This window comes from Schistocerca serialis, chromosome 4 (genome assembly GCF_023864345.2).
Source record: "Schistocerca serialis cubense isolate TAMUIC-IGC-003099 chromosome 4, iqSchSeri2.2, whole genome shotgun sequence".
Taxonomy (NCBI): domain Eukaryota; kingdom Metazoa; phylum Arthropoda; class Insecta; order Orthoptera; family Acrididae; genus Schistocerca; species Schistocerca serialis.
In genome coordinates, this window is record NC_064641.1 from 438758874 (window position 1) to 438780066 (window position 21193).

At 36.5% G+C, this 21193-nt stretch overlaps 1 protein-coding gene across 1 annotated transcript in view; it reads right to left on the reverse strand.

Annotated features, from left to right (window-relative positions):
• Positions 1–578: 578 nt before the first annotated feature.
• The window catches only part of LOC126475054 (Ca(2+)/calmodulin-responsive adenylate cyclase), a 375710-nt gene continuing 355095 nt past the window's right edge, over positions 579–21193 (reverse strand). Inside the window, exon 26 of the mRNA XM_050102605.1 lies at positions 579–2485. The gene's annotated coding sequence lies outside the window, so the exon portion shown is untranslated. The remainder of the gene's footprint in view (positions 2486–21193) is intronic.

The window sequence follows — 21193 nt, forward strand, 5'->3', positions numbered from 1 at the left end:
TGCTTCCACAGTATACCTCACAGTAACCTGGCTTCATCTGCCAGAGATGCTGGTCATGTGTGTGTGGGTTGTGTTCGGGGGAGGGGGGCGGGGTGGAGGAGGGGGGGGGGGGTGTCTTCTTTGTATATGTGTGAGTGTGGTGTAAGTTTTCAATGAAGGGTTTGTTGGCCAAAAGCTCACTTTCCAACTGTCTTTTTGTTGTGCCTATCTTTGACTCAGCATCTCCGCTATATGGTGAGTAGCAAACAATCCTTTTCTTAATACTGTTACATTCCATTCTGGATTTTACAATGTTTGATTTCATAATGACATAGCAAATCTCATTAAAAGTTAGTCTCCAATCTGGGAAGAAATTATTACCACTTAACTTTCACCACTTGCAAACATTTGTGTTTCTGAAAAGGAAATCAAGATGCAACATGCATGGGATTTTTACAGTAAACTGTTGTATAGTAAACTGGCTGGATGTAGCATGTTGAATAACACAACATGGTGTTCGAGTCAACATTTGGGTTTGTGACTCCTTTACCTTAGTTTTGTACATTTGAGGAAAATAAGATTACTAGCTGTTTGCTGAACAGACTGATTTTATTTATTTTTCCTGCATATTGTAGTACAATAAGTCTGTTTTCTCTGAAACAATGTATTTAGGGCAGTAATAATTTTCTTGAACTTGAAGTTCCAGTAAAAGTATACACATAAAAAGACAGATGAATAAGAAAGATGACATAGGCAAAATGTTGAAGGAAAAAAATGTATTACAAATGAACCTGTAGGCACAGATGTAAATATGAAGGGCACACAACCACAACCAAATAGGCAAAACTGTCACTTTTTGCATCTGGTATTATATGACATGAACAGCCAGAAAATAAATATTCAGCATGATAGTTTCAAGATAAATAAAGAATTTGTATGCTTTAAGAAATAGTCTTATGTGCAATAATCAACAACAACAGTTTGCCAGTGATTGCAGATATGACAAACAAATTACAGTACATTCATTTACACTCCTCATGGCTCATGCATTACATTCATGAACATACTGCAACAATGCTCTCTCTCTCTCTCTCTCTCTCTCTCTCTCTCTCTCTCTCTCTCTCCCCGACACACACACACACACACACACACACACACACACAAGAAAAATGCACATTCCATTCACTAGCAAAATTTATAGAGCTGCACTCTTTCTTTTACATGAGTTAGTGATACTATCACTTTCTCTGTAATACAGTTCTGGCATGAGTATATGCCAATAACAATGACAAAGTACAAAATAATCATCTGAGTATTAGAAGGGATGATATATGGTGCTGACAAACACACACAAATCCAGGAGAAGAAAAAAAACTGGCCATTTTATTCCCCTGAAGTACCTATTATAAACAGTCACTTGAAACTCTAAAACAATATTCAGTCTGCATCACAATTTCAAGAGTACCACCTTATTGTCACATCTCACGTACACACCAGCAGTCTTCACAGGCAAGAGGAAACATAGTGAAAGTAGTCGAAAGTCCAAATTGTGTGCATAGTATTCTACAGAATTTACACATTTAATTGTTAATATACAAAATTTGTACTGGAATTGTTGATTAGTGCTTCTGATAACAGTTACACATACAAAAAGACTCATTAGCACAGAACAATTAAGCAAAAAAATGTAGATTAGCACACATTTTAAATGCTAAGGAATTAATAAGATTTTGATTACTATTTGTTTAGGGCCATCCAGAGTACTGTTGTTGAAACATAGTAATAAAGTCAGCAAGTCTGCCGAAATATGGTTTTATTTTGTATTTTCTCTATGGTCTCTGAATTAAATTACTTGAATGTGAGCTATCTGTTTTTACATTAAATACACACAAATATTACAGCCCAAAAGTAAAATGGTAATGGAAGGCTTCAGTCCTGAATAAGTCACTAGATATCTAAGGACTTATTGGGATAGACATATCTACATATACAAATATGTGAAAAAGACACCAAAAATATACATTGGCAGTAAGAAAAATTGCTATATGTTCGGAAATGCTAATATTTACACACACAGAAAATACAACAAGAATTTATTAAAATGTATTTTCTTTAAAATTAACAATAAATTACTTTCTACAGATTATTTAAATCCCAAACAAATTAGACACAGCAAAAAATTTGGAATAACACCCAGAATATTTTTATGCAATGAAGAATTCAAAATAGAGTTAACAGCTGCAATTTGTGTTTTCGACTACTTTTATTTTACTATCTGCTAATGTTGACAATGTTCCACACGATGTTGTATTTTGCTTTTTATTTTTTTCCACTTTTTAACTTACACACTGATCCTTTCCTTAATATTATGTGAGGCATATCTTCTTGGTCTGCTATTCTCATTTGTATATTTAACAAATATTTGGTGTTTTGTATAAATGCAGTTTACAAACCGTCTGCACAGACGCTGTGGAGACTTATCTGATGTCCAATATGGCTAACACCTCTGGAAAAAAGAAAAAGGAAAATCAGAGACATGAAATAATATGGGATGCAAAGCTATTTTTCATAATGTATCACACATATTGTGGATTCCTTTTTACTTCAATACACGCCTCTTTTAATGCTTCAACAAAATGAATACCAAATCATCTATTGGCCACGCACAGTGTGTGCAATGCTTCATTCACCATTACATTGATTTTCATTTATTAGGGCAATACATTCTCAGAACGTTTCACATTCTCATCTTTTTCCTGCTTATATCAGAAAGTGTTGTCCGGATGCACATTTCATATTTACTTTTACATTTGGCTCCAATTTTACTACTTGCTATGTATTTACACCAAGTTTTATTATCTATACCTCATCTACCTGTATTTGTCGTGCAGTTATTTATATTTATAGTTTTTGAGTATCTTCGATTTTTTCAATACAAAACAGACAGGAAGTTAATGGTAAAGAAAAAGTAACTACATTACATAACGTCTCCAGACTACCATTATTGTTAATTTTAAGGACGATAGCACGTACTTAACAGTGGGTCAGTTCCTCTATTTTCCTACTATTACAACATTCAATCTTTAGAAAGGTTTTTCAGTCATATCTGGTACATGCAATGCAAATTTGCTTTCTGATTCCGGACGTGTTATGAATATTTACTGTTGATTTGTGAACAAACTGATACAGCGTGCAACATCTACACTTATAAATTAAAGTCCCCACATTGTATTTTTCAGTCTGTATGTGAAGGCTAATCTAAGGAACTACTATAGGGATTTTGATACGGCTTTCACTAATAGATAGACTGAGTCATGAGGAATGTTTTAGAATGGTGGAACCTAATATCCCACAGAATTCTACGCAAAGACTCATAGTTGGGTTCAGGTTGGGGCTTTGAGCACGCTAATCCAGAAAATCCATCTGATTTTCTTCAATCTACAATACAATGGTCCTTGCTTTGAGATCAGTAGCATTATTGTGGATATACAGAAAAGGCACAGATCTGAACTGTACCCAAAGTGTGCTAACATCTAAATGGTTTCAAATGTGCCCCAATTCATTGCTAACCATCAGATCTAATGTTCTCAGTATACCATAGAGGATTGCTGTTGAAAACTTGCAAATGATGTTCTCAGTGCAAATCATGTGGCATTACTAGAGTCATGTACTGAAACTGTCCATGACAATCGGAACATTATAGACAGAAAAAGGTCCAGAATGAAAACGATAATATTTGATGAGCAACAGGGCTCAATATTGGGACCATTTCTTTTTTAAAATATGTGAATGAGCTTCCTAGTACACAAGATAATGAACCATTCAACACCATGTCTTCCTATGACACATCTATTCTGCTGGAGAAATCATCCCTGTAATGTTTGTAAGGAAGTTCAAATTTATGGGTTAACTTCTCAAAAACCAAAGTAATGTACTTTCAGACTGGGGGATCAACCTGGAAATGTCAGATTGATCATGTATGTAATAAGCTAATGTCTAGTCTCCATGCTTCAAGGATAGCTGCCCTATATATAAATTCAGAAATCATCTTTAATCTACATTTTAAAACACTTATGCTGTCATACATTTTATTTCTGTGGGTGGATTGTCGAAGAGTTCTATAGCTGCATATTTCACCTCTTTCTGTACCAAAGTTTGGTTCATTAGAGGGTAATGGTGATAATTTTTCCTTCCTAAGTTGTAGTTGTGAATACATTTGTAACTATTGAACTTGATGGATTGTTAATAACAAATTTTATTAATTAATAAAGTGTTGTGAAGCTGTAGTTAACATGCCCCGCTGATTAAGGAGATACCTACAAGATTTACATTTGTGAAGTCCACACATTATTCTAATTACTTTCTTTTGTGCAATGAATACTTTTCCTATGTGAGAAGTTAGCCCAGAATATTATCCCATAAGACATAAATGAATGAAAATACATTAATTTGTTGACTTCTCTATCCACAAAGTTGCCAGTTATTCTAATGGCAAAAGTTATCAAACTGAAACGTTTTAGCAGGTCTCCTATATGGTTTTCACAGTTGTTCATCAGTATTCACAAATAACAACTTCTTATCCTGTTTATTATTTGTTTGTGATAGACTAGGTTAACAGGAGGTATGATATTTTTGTTAGTATGAAACAAGATGAACTGCATTTTTTCAAAGTTTAAAGCTAGACCATTGTGGAAAACAATTAAGTAACTTTCATGAAAACATCTTTAACTATTTTTCTCTGTTGATTTTTCTTTCATCAGCTTCATAAAAATGCTTGAATCATCTGCAAACAGGATTAATTTCGCCTCTTGATTCAGGTAAAATAGCAAATCATCATTATAAAGCAAGAGCAGTAGTTGGGCAATGATTGAACCCTATGGGACTCCCATTGCACATTATGTGGCACACCTTATTGTATTACTCTAGCAGCCTAGGGTAATTTTATGCATTCTGTTTCTTAAATCAGAACTAAATCAACCATTTGCATATTCCACGACTAAGTTCTCTAAAAAAATATTATGACTGACAAAATCAATTTCTTTTACTAAACAGCCACAGAAGATCCCAACTGGAGATGTTTTATATTTAAAGATTTTATTGTGTTTTTATTGTGTTTTCAGTAAATGTATAAACAGCTAACCTGGTAGAATGACCATTTTGAAGTCCAAACTGCGACAGGCTAATCAATCCTTTACTACCCAGGTAGGTTAACAGACCTGGTATACAATTGCCTGCTCAAAAATTTTAGGAAGTGGTGTGACACTGGCAAGTAGTTGTTGATATCTATCAAGTCACCCTTTTTATACAGAAGGCTAAAAATGGCACATTTCAATATTTCTGTGAAAATACCCCGAGTTAATGATGCATTTTGTAAGTGACTAAGAACATTACAACTATAGGGCCACAACTTTTTGGGTCTTGTTCAAGATATTATCCGTGTCCTATGAACATGTACTATTTACAGTCATGATGATGATCTTCTGCAATTCAGATGGTGATGCAAGATTAATTTTTAATTCATTAAATGACATCTGTATTGCTTCTTCAGTGTACTGTTTTGCTTTCTCTTCTGAACTATTTGAATCCATTATATTGCATAAAAAGCAATTATTAAAAGTATCTGCTAGTCACAAACTGCCCTTTACAACTCTCCCATTCTCTTTAAAACAAATTCTGTCATGTTCTGTGGCATCTTTATCGGCCTCGTTTTGCCAAAATTCCCTATGTATTGATTTTATTTTGATACCTGATCTGTCAATTTCAGAGATGTGCGTACTCCTGAAGTTTTTACAATGTTTCATAATATGTTGCAGTGTTTCTGGGGCATTACTTGTGTAGTGAGTTTTGTGGGGAGGAACATATCATACACTCATTTACACGGTAACTGAACCAACTTGAGTAACGCCAACCTCTTCATCTATTATCGATCATATCTTGAAAAAATGCGTGCAAATATGCGTATAACATGTTAGTTTTAGTGGTCACAATGCTCAAATTCTTGCAATGAATATTTCAGGACACTCAATTCCTGGCAGAATATGACACATAGTAAGGAATTTCAGTACAAAAAATGTGGAATGTTTTTGTTCTCTCCCAAAGGGTGAAAGTTGGAAAGATGTATATGACTGTAATGATACCAATGAGAAATACAAGTTATTTCAAAAGCAAAAAAAAACTAGAAAATTTTGTCAATATTGTGTAATTCCAAGAATAAAACTAAAGCAAACTCGCAAATTATAAGGAAAGAAATGGGCAACAGGCCAGTTAATCACAGTAATATAGAGCTGATTATGAATAAAAATAAACTAACTGACCCCAAACATGTGGCTAGTGCTTTCAACAATAATTTCTCCAATATAGCACAGTAGTTAATAAATATACACCTTTACAAACAGCCAGCCAGTCACTCAGATCAAAAAATTCACCCAAACACATTATTTATGTATCTAACAACACCTGAGGAACTGTCAAGAATCATAAAAGAATTGCCAGTTTTAGTATTGTCAGACTTCAGTAAAATTATGGAAAAACTGTTCCTTGGAAGGTTAACAGTTTTCTTGAATAGAGAGAGGCTGATAAGTGACTCCCAACATGGGTTCAGAGCTGGAAAGTCAACTCAAGACAGCAAATTTTGCCTTCGTAAATGAAATATTAGAAGCAGTGGATGATAAGCAACATGTATCTGGGATATTTCTGGCTCTAAGTAAAGCCTTCAATGTTATTGATCATGGCATTCTCTTGCGTAAATTAAGTAATTATTGAGTTAGAGGCCAGTCTGAAAGGTGGCTCCAGTCGTACCTCAGTAAACATCAGAAGATAACAGAAATAAAATACAAAGATAGTGAAACACAAAAAATTTCTAGTTTTTACAGTGATGAGGAGAAAAATCAAGTATGGAGTCCCACAAGGGTCAGTTCTGGGATCTGTACTATTTCTGCTGTATATGAATGACTTGGCTAGTAAAATACGCAATGGAACCACTGTACTCTTTGCAGATGACACTAACATTCTAATTAAATTACAGAATGAGGAAAATCTGCAAGAGACTGCAATATCAGTTAAGCATACCTCAATGCACTGGTTGAGGACCAATAGGCTCATAATAAATTCTGAAAAACTGTGGCAGTTAACTTCCACATCACACAAAACCTCCATCCTGTAAACCTTGTTTTCATTATCAAAGGAGAAAATGTGTCTAAGGTCAGTGGTACAAAATTTCTAGGCACTCATGTTCAGGCAGATCTGAAGTGGGAGGTGCACCTAAACAGTCGCTACTTATGTATGGAATAATTTTTTGGGGGAATTCCACAAATTCTACAAAAACATTTAAAATACAGAAAAAGATTATCAGGGTAAAAAAAGGCTAAATGCAAGGATTCCTGTAGACCCCTTTTTAAAACTCTCAAAATACTGTTGCTGCCTTGCTTGTATATACAGGATGTACATAAAGTCCCGGAATACTTTCAATTATTTATTGCACAAGAACCAAACATTGTATGATATAATACATACGTCATTTCAAAGAGAAACCGTGAAAGTTTTTTTTTTTTTTTTCATGTATACTGCCACAGCGTAGTTTGGTAATTTGCCAATAGTAAGCACTAGTCACAAACAGGGTGAGTTCAGTTGTGGACTGAGCATTCTCTGTGTTGGAGTTCGACAAAAACAAGTGTGCTACAGCTGTTCAACAGAAGTTTAGAACCAAGTACGGTAAGAAGCCACCAACAAGGAAGGCCGATTAGCACTGGCACAACAAATTCGTTAGAACAGGTTGCTTGTGGCCGGCAAAGAGGACCGGACATCCCAGTGTGGGTGAAGTAAATGTGGAGTGGGTATGAGAGACATTCATAAGGAGTCCAAAGAAATTGGTGCATCAAGCATCTCGTGAACTCAAAATGGCTCCATTGACAGAAGCTGTCTATGAAACCATTCAAACTGGAGCTAGCGCAGAAGCTCAATGATGACGACAAAGACAAGCGTTCTGTATTTTGTTCACAGTTGCAACAACTGAATGAGGATGGGGATGGCATTGTTGATCACTTAATTTTTAGTGAAGAAGCAACTTTTCACACTAATGGGAAAGTGAACAGGCATAATTGCGAATCTGGGGTACAAAGGATCCACACAAATGCACTGAATTTGAGCGTGATTCCCCAAAGGTAAATGTTTTTTGTGCCTTGTCATGTCGAAAACTCTACGGGCCATAGCTCTTCACCGACAGCACTGTCACTGGATATTCCTACTTGGGACGTGTTGCAGCACTGGCTGATGCCTCAAATGCAATCGGACTCTCCATTCATCTTTCAGTAGGATAGTGCTCCCCGATGTTGTTCAATCTGTATATTGAGCAAGCAGTAAAGGAAACAAAAGAAAAATTCGGAGTAGGTATTAAAATTCATGGAGAAGAAATAAAAACTTTGAGGTTCGCTGATGACATTGTAATTCTGTCAGAGACAGCAAAGGACTTGGAAGAGCAGTTGAATGGAATGGACAGTGTCTTGAAAGGAGGATATAAGATGAACATCAACAAAAGCAAAACAAGGATAATGGAATGTAGTCTAATTAAGTCGGGTGATGCTGAGGGAATTAGATTAGGAAATGAGGCACTTAAAGTAGTAAAGGAGTTTTGCTATTTGGGGAGCAAAATAACTGATGATGGTCGAAGTAGAGAGGATATAAAATGTAGGCTGGCAATGGCAAGGAAAGCGTTTCTGAAGAAGAGAAATTTGTTAACATCCAGTATTGATTTAAGTGTCAGGAAGTCATTTCTGAAAGTATTCGTATGGAGTGTAGCCATGTATGGAAGTGAAACATGGACGATAAATAGTTTGGACAAGAAGAGAATAGAAGCTTTCGAAATGTGGTGCTATAGAAGAATGCTGAAGATTAGATGGGTAGATCACATAACTAATGAGGAAGTATTGAATAGGATTGGGGAGAAGAGAAGTTTGTGGCACAACTTGACCAGAAGAAGGGATCGGTTGGTAGGACATGTTCTGAGGCATCAAGGGATCACCAATTTAGTATTGGAGGGCAGCGTGGAGGGTAAAAATCGTAGAGGGAGACCAAGAGATCAATACACTAAGCAGATTCAGAAGGATGTAGGTTGCAGTAGGTACTGGGAGATGAAAAAGCTTGCACAGGATAGAGTAGCATGGAGAGCTGCATCAAACCAGTCTCAGGACTGAAGACCACAACAACAACAACAGTGCTCCACCCCATTTTCATCATGAAGTTCGTGGGTACCTGAACACAGAGCTGGTGCATCGATGGATCGGCAATGCTACAGAAGGGGACAGCTGTTTCATGAAATGGCCTCCCCGATCACCAGATCTCACTCCATGTGACTTTTTTCTGTGGAGACTCATTAAAGATCTGGTGCATGTACCACCTGTACCAGAGCTGCGGCAGAGAATACAGGAAGCAACAGCCACAGTCGACGATGCCACGCTGGGACGGGTATGGCAAGAATTCGATTACCGTATTGACGTCTGCAGAGTCACTCATGGTTCGCATATCGAATGTTTGTAAAAAAACCTTTCAGAGTTTGACATATGTACAATGACATATGTACAATGAAACTAGGCAGAAGATGAATTGTTACGTGAACACAGTAAATACAGACTTATGAAAAGAGGATTGTATCATACTGGAGCTATGTTATATAACCATTTGTCTTCTTACCTAAAATGCATACCAACATTAAATGCATTTAAAACAAAGTTAAAACAGTTCTTGCTTGATCACTGCTTCTCTTCTTTGTCTGATGTTATGGAACACCATAATAGGAAAACCCCATTTACCAAATTTTTTATATAGTTTACGTTGTGCTTATCATGTTGTCTCACTTAGTAACTGCTATTATCACATGTACAAGCAATTTAGTACACTACGTTGTAAATTAACTAGGTTTACCACTGTCCTATATCATATGTACAAACAATGTACTAAAATGATTCTTGGACAAATAAACAAATATAGAGTCTTTGTGTTACAGAATATGATTCTGACGATAGTAGCTGAAGTCAAAAAGAGAATCTAATGTAACAGTCTATTTTTAAATGTTTGTATTGTGACTGTATATACAGTATTGATTTCCAAAACCACAACAGTGAAAGGGGACAGAAAAATAACTAGCACAAATATGGAATTTTGTGGTTATAATACAAGGAATAAGGAATATTTTAACTTAGCCACAGAAGACTTAGATTAATGGATAGAAGTCCATGTATCAAAGGTGCCATGTACTGCAACTCCTTACCCAGTGAGCTCATAAATTTAAGAGATACCTCATGATAAGGTTTATAGTTAAGTGGAAGCAAGGTTAAGGATGACTCAATGAATATACTTTCTTCCAAATGCCACAAACCCATTTTGCCTCATACTAAAGCATTTTTGTTGTAGGTCAGATGTCTACGCAAACAATACAACTAACACAACGGCATTGTTCAAAATGCTTGCTCTATCCTACTGCCTCATTACACTTCAGAATGATCTCACTTTTCCTTGAGTGCGTCTGACCATATGCTTGGTGTAACATGTAATATGCTGGCCAACATATGGAAGACAAATTTTGTTCAGTTCAATAGCTGATGAGGGCTACATCGCATCAGTGATGAGCTTTATGACATATTTCAGGGGTGTAGTTCTCCAAAATATAGGTGTTTCCATCAAAGATACCTACAATGTAATGTTAATGAAGTACCTGCTGAAGCAGAAGACCTGGGGAACTGTTTATCATGAGGATGGCACTGAGGGAAAAACAAAAATATCTGTTGATTATCTGTGTCATTGTTTTAACAGTGCCTTTCCTCTCAAAAGACATATAGAAAAGCCATTCAGAAGTGATGGGTACAAAAGATGAATCACGAAGGGAATAATCGTCTTTTGTGCAACCAAGAATTAACTTTATATAGAATGTACTGTACAAAACAAAACAAAACAAACTGTGGTCCAAATTTCCAAAGATACTTTAAAAAGTATAAAAAATCTCCTCAGTAAGGTTCTTAATATATGCAATCATCAAACTACCAGTTTATTGTGTTGTTGAAACTTCCTGGCAGATTAAAACTGTGTGCCGGACTGAGACTCGAACTCGGGACCTTTGCCTTTCGCGGGCAAGTGCTCTACCAACTGAGCTACCCAAGCACGACTCACGCCCCGTCCTCACAACTTTACTTCTGCCAGTACCTTGTCTCCTACCTTCCAAACTTTACAGTGTTGTTGTTGTTGTTGTTGTTGTTGTTGTTGTGGTTGTGGTCTTCAATCTGAAGGCTGGTTTAATGCAGCTCTCCATGCTATTCTATCCTGTGTGAGCCTCGTCATCTCCAAATAACCATTCCAACCTACATTCTTCTCAATCTGCTTCCTGTATTCATCTCTTGGTCTCTCTCGACTATTTTCACACCCCGCACTTCCCTCCAATACTAAATTGGTGATCCCTTGATGTCTCAGAATGTGAACCAACAACCAATCTCTTCTTGTAGTCAAGTTGGGCCACAAATTCCTTGTCTCCCTAATTCTATTTATTACCTCCTCATCAGTTACGTGATCTACCCATCTAACCTTCAACATTCTTCTGTAGCACCACATTTCAAAAGCTTCCCCTCCTTTTTTGTCTAAACTGTTCATTGTCTATGTTTCATTCCATACATGGCTACAGTCCAGACAAATACTTTCAGAAAAGACTTCAACATTTAACTCTATATTATATGTTAACAAATTTCTCTTCTTCAGAAATACTTTTCTTGCCACTGCCAGTCTACATTTTATGTCCTCATTTAAGCCATCATCAGTTCTTTTGCTGCCCAGATAGCAAAATTCATCTACTACTTTAAATGTGTCATTTCCTAATTTTGCCTTTGCTGATGTTCATTCTATATCCTCCTTTCAAGACAATGGCCATTCCGTTCAACTGCTCTTCCAAGTCCTTTGCTGTCTACAACAGAATTTCAGTGTCATTACCTCAAAGTTTTTATTTCTTTTCCCTGAAATTTAATTCCTACTTCAAATTTTTCTTTAGTTTTCTTCACTGTTTGTTCAGTGTAGAGGTTGCATAAGATAACTTGTAAGTTCAGTATTGCCTCAATTGTTCCTGAATTTCTTCAGAATCCAAAATGATCTTCTCCAAGGTCAGCTTCTACCAGATTTTCCATTCTTCTGTAAAGAATTTGTGTTAGTAGTTTGCAAGCATCACTTAATATAGTTTGGTAATTTTCACACCTGTCAGCAACTGCTTTCTTTGGAAATGGAATTATTACATTCTTCTTGAAGTGTGAGCATATTTTGCCTCTCTCATACATCTTGGCCACTAGATGTAGTTTTGTCATGGCTGGCTCTTCCAAGACTATTAGTAGTTCTAACGGAATATGTCTACTCACGGGCCCTTGTTTTGACTTAGATCTTTCAGAGCTCTGTCAATTTCTTCTCTTAGTATCATATGTCCCACCTCATCTTCATCTTCGTACACTTCCCTTTCTACAATATTGTCTTCAAGTTTATCTCTGTTGTATATACCCTCTACACACCCCTTCCACCTTTCTGCTTTCCCTTCTTTGCTTAGGATTAGTTTTCCATCTGAGCTCTTGATATTAAAACAGCTGCTTTCTTTTCCCCAAAGGCCTCTTTAATTTTCCTGCAAGCAGTATCTATCATTCCCCTAGTGAAATATGCTTCTAAATCCTTACATGTGTCCTCTAGCCATTCCTGCTTAGCCACTGTGTACTTCCTGTCATCTCATTTTTCAAAGCTCTGTATTGTCTTTCATCTGCTTCATTTCCTGCATTTTTCAATTTTCTTCTTTCATCAGTTAAATTCAGTATCTGTTATGTTATCCAAGGATTTCTATTAGGTCTTGTCTTTTTACCTATTGGATCCTCTGCTGCCTCCACTATTTCATCTCTCAGAGCTACCCATCCCTCTTCTACAATATTTTTTCCCCTGTTCTAGTCAACCATTGCCTAATGCTCCCTCTGAAAGTCTCAGCAACCTCCAATTCTTTCACTCATCCAGGTCCCATTCTTTAATTTCCTGTTTTTTTTCCAATTTCTTCAGTTTTAATCTATAGTTCATAACCAATAAATTGTGGTCGGAGACCACATCTGCTCCTGGCAATGTCTTACAATTTAAAATCTATTTCCTAAATCTCTGTCTAACCACTATATAATCAATCTGAAACCTTCCAGTGTCTCCAGGTCTCTGCCACGTATATTACCTTCTTTTATGATTCCCAAACCAAGTGTTAATGATGATTAAATTATGCTCAGTGCAAAATTCTACTGGATGGCTTCCTCTTTCATTCCTCTCCCCAAATCCATATTCACCTACTATTTACCTTTTCATACTTTTCCTCCTATTAAATTCCAGTACTCCATCACTATTTAATTTTCATCTCATTTAATTATCTGAATAATTTATTCTATTTTCTCACACATTTCTTCACTCTCTTCATCAGCTGCTGAGGTAGTTGACATATAAACTTGTACTGCTGTCATAGATATTGGCTTCAAGTCTGTCTTGGCTACGATGATGTTTCACAATGCTGTTCATAGTAGCTAACCTGCATTTCTACTTTATTATTCATCATTAAACCCACTCCTGCATTATCCCTATTTGATTTTGTATTTATAGCCCTGTATTCACTTTACCAGAAGTTCAGTTCCTCCTGCCACAGAACTTCACTAATTCCCACTGCATCTAACATCAACCAGCCAATTCCTCTTTTTAATTTTCTAACCAATTAAGGGCTCTAACATGCCCCTGTCTGATCCATAGGACACCAGTTTTGTTTCCCCTGGTGACGACACCCTCCTGAGCAGTCCCTGCCCAGAGATCTGAATGTGGGACTATTTTACCTCTGGAATATTTTACCCAAGAGGACTCCATAATCATTTAACCATATAGTAGAGCTGCAGGCCCTCAGGATTGTGGCTGTAGTTTCACTCTTGCTTTTTCTGCTGTTCACTGCACCAGCACAGCAAGACCGCTTTTGATTGATGTTACGAGGCGGAAATTTTCACATCTGTATGTAACGCAATAAACAGCTCAACCAAATATTGTTTCTCAGAAGTACTAAAGACCTCAAGAATAATTCTAGTTTCATGGAGGTATGTTCCATTTTGCAATTAAATGAAAGGCAGTTTGTTTTTCGCCATACACATTTCACTTCTTTTATTTATAAAGCATATTTAGTGGCCTGTAACTATATATGAGAAATGCGTTATGTAGTAGTTAAAGATAGATTGCTACTTAACTTAAAGAAGGAATGTCTAGTTGCAGACTTCTCGGGCTGGAATGCAACATCACGTGGGATGGAGGGGGTGGGGAAGGGGAAGGGCTAGTAGTGTAAGGGTGGGAGAGAGATGAACACTGTCTGGTGGAATATTCAGGGAGTGGACTGCCAACATTGGCAGCGCCACAAGGTTGTGGGGCAGGGAGGTGGGGAAAAGAGGAACAAAATAGGAGAGGAATGGGGAAAAGACAGGCATAGGCATTGGTAGAGGTCTGCAATAAACAGGGTGGGAGATGAGAAGGGGGAGGAGATGATAGGATAAAGGGGGTGGAAACTGTTGGGTGGAGTGTGTGGGGACACTGTTACTGTAGGCCGAATCCAGGTTTAATCCCCATACCCTCCACCCAACAGTTTCCACTCCCTCTGTCGTGTCATCTCCTCCCCCACCCTGTTTATTAGCAGCCCTCTGCCAATACATCTGTCAGTCTTTCCCTGCTTCTCTCATTTTTTGTCTCCACCCCCCCCCCCCCCCCCCCAATCTCCCTGCCCCACACATCCTGATGCTGCCACCCATACACTATTATCACTATCACTATCCCTATCCCTATCCCTTCCCCTTCTTCACACCCTCCAGATTGCTGCTTGCATCCCAAATGATATTGGATTCCAGCTTGACATGCTGGAGTTCGTGGTAATGTATGCGTAAGGTGTGCTTGCTTGCTTGCGAGAGAGAGAGAGAGAGAGAGAGAGAGAGAGAGAGAGTTCAATTTAGCATAATGAAACCTGTGCTGCAAAAGTGGTATCTAACCTGAAAAATAAGAGAAAAACATGTGAAAATGTAATATTGTAACACAGTAACATACTTGCAACTACTATATAATGCATTTCTTATATATTATATAAAAGAAAATATGTATTACAGGTCACTGAAGATGCTTTATAAATTAAAAAAAGTGAAATGCGTATGGCAAAAATACAAACTGCCTTCCATTTAGTTCAAAAGACAGAAAATATCTCCACAAATTTTGAAGCAACTAATGAACATAGGAATATGGAAAGTGATGATAATTTTAGTTTTAAAGAAAGGGACAATCATGCTGTGAACAATTGCTGTCCCATTTCCATACTCCCTGTTATATCTAAGATAACTGTGAAAGCCATATACAATCAAACAACAGCACTTCTTGATAAAATGAAATCATTTACCAAACACTAGTTTGGATTTACAAAAAAAATTGAACTATCAATGATGCACTTTTTAAGTCTTACTGTCTGACTTCTTAAAGCCTTCAATGATAAAAGAATTTTCCTCTGGAATTTTCTTTGACCCATGTGACGTTTTTGGTGTCTTTGATCACTCACTGTAGCTTCAGAAAACAGAATTTTACAGCAAATCAATGGTTGTGAGCATGAAATAGTGGGCAAAAGTTTTTTGAAAATAAACAATAATTAAAGAACTGCTAAATTATTTTTAAAGTTATATCTATGAAAACTGACATTTGATTTCTGATTTAGAAATAAAAAATATGTTAAATTACATATATTCAGAGACTTTGAAAATTCAACCCCTAAGGGGGTGAAATAGGGGATGAAACATTTTATGAAAAAATAGCCTTAATTATTGTTAGAAGTTTGTAAGGTGTTGCAATTTATAAACTAAATCAAAGAAAGCTATCTAACAGGCACCAAGACAAATTGGCTTTGTCAGAATTGCATAGAAAAAGAAACAGATCTTTAATACATTTTTTCGGTAGGCCTAATATGTGTGTATCCAGATCCCGCTCCAGCTACTGTTGGGACTGGGTGCTGACGCGTCCTCTCCATTTGGCTCGGTCCTCCCACCACTTTTCTTCCTCTACTTGCTGCCAGGTCCCACCACTCCTTTCCACAGATAGTCTCACTCCCATTTTCCACTGTGTTTTTTGGTGCCCTCTAAGTCTTTTTCCATCCATCTTCAGTTCTTCCATAATTTTGGGAAGTCTCTCTACACCCATCCTCTTAACATGCCTGTACAACCTTAATCTCTTTTTTTTTTTATTTCCCCTGCTTGCAGTCTTCTCCAGTCCCTTTCTGTCATTGTCCATGTTTCTCTTCCATAGGTGACAATAGGGAAGTAATAACTCTTATAAATAAGGAGTTTTGCTTATTCTGGAACTTCGTTAATCCAGATCAGGTGTTTTATTGTTTGGTAGAAATTGCCTCCCTTCTGTAACCTCCTATTAATTTCGTTGGTTATTCTTGTATCACTAGATATTTCACTCCAGAAATAAGTGAAAATGTCTACCACTTTGTGGTTTTCTCCATTCAAAGTAATATTTCCATTGATCCCTTTGTCTCTTCCCGAATACCATTACTTGACTCTTATCTTTATTTATTTTTAATCCATACCTTTTCATTATTTCCTTCCATGCATCAAGTGTAACTATACATCTACCTCTGTATCACCTCATATTACCATATCATCTGCAAAAATCATCTTTTCATCTTTTTCTTCTTGAACTGCCCTCTTCATTTCCTCCATCACCATATTAAAAAGTGCAGGAGATATAATACTTCCTTGTTTAAGTCCTTGTCTTATTTTGAAGTATTCAGTGTTCCCCAATGGTATTCTAATCCTACAATTGTGTCCACTGTACACTGTCTTATAGAATGTATCCATCTTCTATTCCTATCTTCTTCATTTCTTCTCAGAGTCTTTTCTTGTTAACTGAGTCATATGCCTTTTCTATTCTATAAAAACTATTATCACCCTTTTTTTATAGTCCCAACTTTTTTTCCATCAGCTGGCGGACAGAAAATGTCGGGTCGATCATGCTTCTTCCTTTCTTAAACCCATGCTGTCCTTCACCCAGCTCCTTTTCTATCTTTTCACTTATTCGATTTTGTAAAATTCTTTCAAAAATCTTGGCTGTATGAATCGTAAGGGTTAGTCCACTGTAGTTTTTACAAAGCCTTTTATTGCCTTTTTTGAAGATTGGGAACAATGTCTCCTCTTCTAAAATCATCAGGTATTGTACTGTTTCTCCACACACTGGACAGTACTCTATACAGCCACTGCATTCCCACTGGACCTGCTGTTCTTATCATATCCACTGATACTTCATCAGGTCCTGGAGCTTTCCCCTCATTCATCTGCTTCACAGCTGTTTCCATTACTTCCCTTGTAATTTGTCCTAATTCTGCTTCCCAACTTCTCTCAATTTCTCCATTATTTGTTGTTTCCTCGTGTACCTGCTCCTCAGCATTTAACAGTTTCTTAAAATGTTCTCTCCAGAGATCTTTTATATTCCATGGATCTTCAATCACAGTAGCATCCTCTGTTTCCATCTTTACTGGAACTTCAGAAGCCTTCCTTTTATTTTTCATCATTTTATAGAACATTTTCTTATTACTGTTCATATCTTCTTCAAGTTCTTTTGTAAACTCTTCCCATGCCTTTTTCTTTGCTGTTTCCACTATTTCTTTGCACTTCTTCTTTTCCTCTATATATCTTTTATGGTCCTCGTCATTTTTAGTTCTCCACCACTTTCTCCATGCTCAATTTTTTCTTCTAACTGCTTGGATTGTTGTACCATCCCACCAACCTCTATGTCTTACTTTTTCCTTTCCAGATGTTCCACCACATACTTTTTGTGCTGCTTCGACTAAATTGTCTTTGAATACACTCCATTCTTTTTCTACATTGCAGAAAACGTCTTTTGGAAATTTTTGTGTGATTAATTCTCTATACTTTTCAGCACTTTCACTCTCCTTCAGTTTCCAATCCCGTATCCTCATCATTTTCTTCTGGTTTTTAATTTTTCACACAGTGATTCATTTTCCGTTGTCCCACCAGTAATCTATGGTCTCAATCTGCCATCATACTTGGAATTACCTTCACATCTGTTACTTTCTCTCCCCATTCCTTATGTACTAGAATTTAATCAATTAAACTCTTGATTCTTCCATCTCAACTGTATCTGGTGATAACATGACTTTCTCTCTTCATAAACCGGTTGCTTGCTATTTTAATTCCATTCCTCTGGCACAAATCCAGGAGTCTTTCCCTTTCTTCATTTCTGTCTCCATATCCAAAACATCCGAATACTGCTCAAATCCCTTTCTGTCTTTGCCTACCTGTGCATTAAAATCTCCTATATTAGCACACTCCATAGTGATAGGAGATTTTGATGCACAGGTAGGCAAAGACAGAAAGGTTCTAATATATGTATAAGTACTAATATATGTTTATAAAACTAGTTTTGTTGAAATTAACAAACTAACTAATCATTACTGCCAAAATAAATACAACATTTAAATGCAATTCCACGTACAGAAATATCCATCTGAAATGAGATAATTAAGTACCCACTGTTAGACTAATGCTAATACCCGCAGAATCCCTTATCCGATTTGTCTTTATATTTTTTTCTTAACTTTCTATATGACACTAAATCAAACCCACTGGAACTCTTTAATTGTGGAAAGACTAGCAGCCAGAAACAAAGTGGATTGATAGTCACTCCAATGGAACCACAACAGAAAGAAACTATTAAAATGGTCACACTTATGCATTCATAATCCTCAGGCAATCCTGTGACGAACACCCAAGATAGTGTGCCATGGTATTACAAACTCAACAACAGTATATGCGTCCCTTTCTGGGGAGCTACACACACGAAAATATTCCTTGTGCAAAAAAGAATAAAAGAAATAATAAAGAAAATACTAATGTGATCAGCCACAAAAATTTTTTTTAAAGAACATTATATTGCCAAGCCTCTGTATGTATATTCTTGAAACTATCTCTTTTGAGGGGAAAAATTGTTTAGTCTACTTACAACTGACAGAGAAATCCACAAGTAGTACACACAAACCAAGGTAAACATTCATCTGGTGAGCCAAAGATTGAGCATAGTTGCTCTTGGTCATCTAGTGGTAAAGCTTGTGCCAGGAAATTGAGAGGTTACAGGATCAAATCCCATTCATACTGTGGAAATTTTCAGTCTGACTCTAATCTAGCTTTCTCCTCCCAACAATGTGTGGGACTACCACGAATGACACAAGGTTAGGATTCCATGTTAAATTGCAGGTCCCTCTTCTCCATATGTAAAACTGGTGTAGATTAGGGGCATGAACATCACTGAAGTGGTGTCAGTCATAAGACTTGCACCTTGCCCTTGAACCTCTCAGAATAATTATTAACAAACCAATTAATAAAATAACAGCAATACTTTTAGGACAAAAAAGGAATTGCTAGGTGCAATACACTTTTTTATTCTGTTGATGAGTACCTGAAGGCAAATTTGCATTAACTATATGGTCTCATCCCCCCCCCCCCCACCCACCCCCAAATATAAATATTAAAGAAAACCATTTCCTAAATACATTATGTATGACACGTACACACAGTCATCAACAGTATGCACACTACTGCAACAGTGCATTTAATTTGCAGTTGCCTTGCATCTTGCACAGTTGTTTCACTGTAAAGTGCCAAGATCAAATAAAGTCATAATATGCATGTGTTGATATTTATCATACTCTATGAATGTACTAACATGCATTCTTTATATTTATTTACGTTAACAATGCCTTTGTGTGTTTTGTCATTTCTGTATCCATAGCCATTGTTTTTGGCACAACAGATGCGTAGAATTTTGATGTCTATTTTACTGTAAAAAGAACTTTAACATTACAAATATCAAACTTTTTTTATTGTTGCAAATGCCATTCCAATATGAAAATCTTTTTACTCTGTATCTAAGATTTTGATGTCATCACAATTTGAGAAGTACCTGCAATGAAAAAATAGCTGGAATGTGTCTGTCCACACATTATTAGGTATTAGTAAGTCATGTAGCAACAGCTGGTTAAGCTATGCCCAGTAGTAAATAATAATCTCTGCCTCTGCCTGTCAATAAGGGCTCATGATTTGTCATTATCTGCAAATGCTGGGCATAAAATTTAGTTGTTGTTGTTCAATAACATTCATGACACTGGATCAATCAAAATAGAGGAATGTTGCGATGGTGGTTTTAAAATGCTTCAAGTGTTTTACTTTGTCTCCCCCTCCCAATGGAACACACTGCACAGAAGATTAATACAGTCATATGAAACTGTCAAGAAAGTCTCTCTGTGGGATGTTCAACTCCTGTATCACATTTGCACCTTCTTCAGTCTTGGCAAACCATCAGAACCCATTTTGCTCTTTGCTCCTTTACAGTAGGTTTTTATTGATGACACCAAGTCTTGTCACCTGTGATGATTTTTTTTTTTCCAAAAAAGAATTGCTCACATTTTGAATTTCAGTCAAGAAGTGTTATGCAGCCATGCTTCATCATCTTTGTTTGGGAGTCAAGGCGTACGGGACAAACTTTGCACAAAATTTTCTGTTCTTCAAAACATCCTGGAGAATGTCTTGGAGTCTTTATTTAGAAATGCTGCTCTATTGCCATTTGTGACACAACAATGTTGACACAATACAGTCACATGTCCACTATTTAGCACTGCCTGCTCACAGTTGATTTGATGAATGTGCACTTGGTATTTATAATTGTTAGTTCAGGCTGTCAGATTCACTGACATCACTTATACACAAGGAATAAAATTGATCTTGGAACTTTTTGGAAAGGCGATGTTTGTTATAATGAATTATAATGTTACAGCCAACGTGTTCAATATTAGATTATTCATTCCTATTAGGATTTTTGGCTGCATTGAAGAATTACAGGACTTTTTTCTGAAATCTGATATAATTTTATCTGGTTTTATTTTACACCATTAACTTATTTTTACAAGTTAAAGGTTTAATGTGAGTGTATGTGCAAATAAAAACACAAGTGATCATGTTTTTGACTTTAAAATACTGTATGCCTCATGTGCTGCCACATGGCACACATTGACAGATATATTTTCAGAAATACCAGGATGTTAAGAAAACTGTGACAATTATTGTACCACTGAAATCTTTTGAAGTCCATAACACTTACAATTTTAAAGGAA